The 4,169-nt window shown below is 40.8% G+C and overlaps 1 pseudogene; it reads left to right on the top strand.

Annotated features, from left to right (window-relative positions):
- Window positions 1–438: 438 nt before the first annotated feature.
- LOC132375283 (RWD domain-containing protein 1-like) lies at window positions 439–1,239 on the top strand (annotated as a pseudogene).
- The last annotated feature ends 2,930 nt before the right edge of the window (window positions 1,240–4,169 follow it).

Genomic DNA, 4,169 nt, shown 5'->3' with positions numbered 1-4,169 from the left:
GCTTGTGCTGACATCCTCCTGTATCCTTCAAATAACTAAACTCAGATGGATATACCCACGTAGTGATTGCATCTGTTTTTTCATCAGTATAAGCCTACTATTGTATTGGCTGTATAAAGAAATCTGTCATTAACAAAATAAAAACTGATAGATCAAAGAAGAAATCATAGTGAAAATTAGAAAGCACAAGAACTGAATGACAGAGAGTATACTATATATTGAAACTCATGGGATGACATTTGTCAAAATTCATCAAATGGTACATTTAAGATTTGTGTATTTCATTGTATATAAATTGTACCTTAAAAAATAACCATACGTTGCTCAGCAGGCCTGGCCTGGCTTTGGGCCCCAGGCCTCCCAGCTAGGGACTTTGCACCTGTGCCTGCCTGGCAACCTGGGTGTCTGCACAATCCATGGGCAGCAGTAAGGGCCACAATGACAGATTATCAAGAGGAACAGAGCAACTGGAGGCTCTGGAGTCCATCTATCCTGACTCCTTCAGAGCTTGATTATACATTGATCCAACCCTCCTAACAACTGGTCTTCCAAAATAGAAATGAACTCTCCTGATACCACTTTCTCCTTCAGTAGTGTTTTAGCTAAATATTATCAGAAAACCCAACCAACTTCACCATTACTGTGACATCTGGGGCTGGAAAAAAAGATGAAACTGTCCAGACTATCCTCAAGTTTACATATAGGGAAAACCACCCAGATGAAGCTCCCCTCTAGGAAATACTCTCCCAGGAAAACCTAGAAGATAATGATGTCTCAGACATTTAAAAATTATTAGCATTACAAACAGAGAAAACCTTGGTATGGTGATGATCTTTACTTTAGTTACAGCTGTGCAAGAAAATTTAAGTGAAATGGTAGATCAAATAAAAACTGGAAGAGGAGAAAAGAAACAAAAGAAGCAGAAGCAGAAAAGGAATTATTTGATGACACTCCTGTTACCATTAAGAATTTCTTAAGTGGGAAGGCCAAGTTTGATGCAGAACTCTTGGAAGTTAAAAAGAAGTGAATTAAAAAGAACAAGCAGGAAAAACTAAATTAAGTGGGAAACAGCTGTTTGAAACAGATCATAATCTTGACACATGTAATATCCAGTTCTTGGAGGATGCTGGATACAGCGTGGAGGTAGATGAGTCGTTGGTCCAGGAAATGAATGATTTGGAGCTACAGGATGAGGTGGATGATCCAGACTACAATCCTGCTGACCACAGAGTGACTTGACCAACTAGTGAACTATCCTCATCTTAGAGAGGCTGCCACAGCATCTGTGTCTATGCTGAGAGTGTGTGTTGATTTTCTTTTCTCTATTCGTAAGAAAAAATAATTTTCAGGAGAACAATTTTCTGACAGCTTTCATCATTAAACTTAATAAACTGACCTTAAAATTTCAATCAGTCGATCAATATATAAAAATATTGAACTCCAGGGGCTTCCCTGATGGCGCAGTGGTTAAGAATCCGCCTGCCAACGCAGGGGACACCGGTTCGAGCCCTGGTCTGGGAAGATCCCACATGCCGCCAAGCAACTAATCCCATGAGCCACAACTACTGAGCCTGTACTCTAGAGCTCTTGAGCCACAACTACTGAAGCTCACGCACCTAGAGCCTGTGCTCCGCAGCAAGAGAAGCCACCGCAATGAGAAGCCCACGCACCACAACAAATAGCAGCCCCCGCTCGCCCCAATTAGAGAAAACCTGTGCGCAGCAACAAAGACCAAACGCAGCCAAAAATAAATAAATTAAATAAATTAAATTTTTTAAAAATATTGAACTCCAGGTAGTGATATGTGTGCTGAAGTGTTTAAGAGGAAATGTACTAATGTCTGTAACTTCCTTCGAAATGAATCAAAAATAAGATCCTTGGAATTGATAGAAGAAGGGATGGATAAATGGAAAGTTCCGTGATAAGGCAAATATAGTAAAATCTTAACTGTAGAAATTAGGTGCTGGGCATTTGGGCATCACTACAATTCTTTCAACTTTGTGAACATTTTCAGAATTAAATAAAAACCTCATCAGATTGTGAATCACTATATTGTACTTATATAATATTGTTCATTAACTATACGTCAATAAAAAAATAAGTGTAGAAACAACCCCTCCCCCGAAAAAACCTTCATTGGATGCAGATAAAGTGATTCATAAAGAGAAATGTGTAGTCCTAAATGCTTATATTACAAAAGAAAAGTTAAAAATTATTCATCTAAATTTCCAGTTCAAAAACTTAAGAAGGGCTTCCCTGGTGGCGCAGTGGTTGAGAATCTGCCTGCTAATGCAGGGGATACGGGTTCGAGCCCTGGTCTGGGAAGATCCCACATGCTGCGGAGCAACTAGGCCCGTGAGCCACAACTACTGAGCCTGCGCTCCGCAACAAGAGGCCGTGACAGTGAGAGGCCCGCGCACCGCGATGAAGAGTGGCCCCCACTTGCCACAACTAGAGAAAGCCCTCGCACAGAAATGAAGACCCAACACAGCCAAAAGTAAATTAAAAAAAAAAAAAAACTTAAGAAAAAAACAAGCACAGTAACCTTGAATAAAGAGGAAGAGTGGGCTTCCCTGGTGGCACAGTGGTTGAGAATCCGCCTGCCAATGCAGGGGACACGGGTTCAAGCCCTGGTCTGGGAAGATCCCACATGCTGCGGAGCAACTAAGCCTGTGTGCCACAACTACTGAGCCTGCGCTCTACCCGTGAGCCACAACTACTGAGCCTGCGTGCCTAGAGCCCATGCTCTGCAACAAGAGAAGGCACTGCAATGAATGGCCAGCACACCACAACGAAGAGTAGCTCCCACTCGCGGCAACTAGAGAAACCCCGCGCGCAGCAACAAAGGCCCAATGCAGCCAAAAATAAATAAAATAAATAAAAAAAAAAAAAAAAAAGAGGACGAGTGGCAGTAATAAAAAATGAAAGCAGAAATTAATTGAAGGACTTCCCTGGTGGCGCAGTGGTTAAGAATCCGCCTGCCAATGCAGGAGACACGGGTTCGATCCCGGGTCCGGGAAGATCCCACATGCCATGGAGCAACTAAGCCCGTGCGCCGCAAGTACTGAGCCTGCGCTCTAGAGCCCACGAGCCACAACTACTGAAGCCTGTGTGCCTAAAGCCCGTGCTCTGCAACAAGAGAAGCCACCACAATGAGAAGACCACTCACAGCAACGAAGAGTAGCCCCTGCTCACCGCAACTAGAGAAAGCCCATGTGCAGCAACGAAGACCCAATGCAGCCAATAAATAAATAAATAAAATTTAAAAAAAAAAAAAAAAAAAAGAAATTAATTGAATATGACAGAGATACGTGGAGATGGTAAAAAGACAAATAAAATAAAAATAAATATTTATTTTATTCTTTGAAATAAACTAATAAAATAGGCAAAACTCTGGCAGAATTCATTGATCAAGAGAAAAAAGAGAGAGAGCAAATAAACAATCTTAGAAAAGAGGGCTACAGATAAGTTATAGCCAGGCTACCACTAACCCTCACAGTACCTTTGTGTGAATTAGGAAAAAGTTTCCCCTTTGGGTGGCCACAGCCCTAATACCTAGGGCTTGTTACTTGGAAAGCCGGGTACAGGCTGCTCCCACTCACTCCTTGTCCAGATAAGCTTGTGCTTAAACCACCTACACAACCATATTGGCAGTCCTGGATCAGCATAGTTTAAAAAGTTATGAGACAATATGAACAACCTTGTGCCAATTAATTTGATAATTTGCACAAATGATTGGTTCCCTTTAAAACTATGGTTTACCCAACTATATCAAGGAGACATAGACAACCTGAATAAACCCATAACCATTAAAGAAATCAAATAAGTAGTTACAAGATCTACTTAAAAAAAGCATGAAAATTCTTATTTTTTCCCTATAGTCTAGCATAATTAAACACCATTGGAATCATCTGTTTGCTAAAAGCAATAAAATACAGCTGTGAAACCATGTGGTTCTGGTGCTTTCTTTAAGGGTAAATCTGTAACCATCTTCCTGATCTTTTTTGTGATAACTCGTCTTTTCAAGTTTTCTATTTCTCCATAGGTCAGTTTTGGTAATTTTTTTTCTTTGAGAATATCCGTTTCTTCTAGTTTTTCACATATGTTGCTGTAGAGCTGCACATAATTCTTTCAGCCTCTTTTGTGTCTGTGAATGTATCTCCTTTCTT

This window comes from Balaenoptera ricei, chromosome 11, assembly GCF_028023285.1.
Source record: "Balaenoptera ricei isolate mBalRic1 chromosome 11, mBalRic1.hap2, whole genome shotgun sequence".
NCBI classification, from domain to species: Eukaryota; Metazoa; Chordata; class Mammalia; order Artiodactyla; family Balaenopteridae; genus Balaenoptera; species Balaenoptera ricei.
The sequence above is the reverse complement of the archived record's forward strand: the minus strand, read 5'-3'. Positions and strand labels throughout refer to the sequence as shown.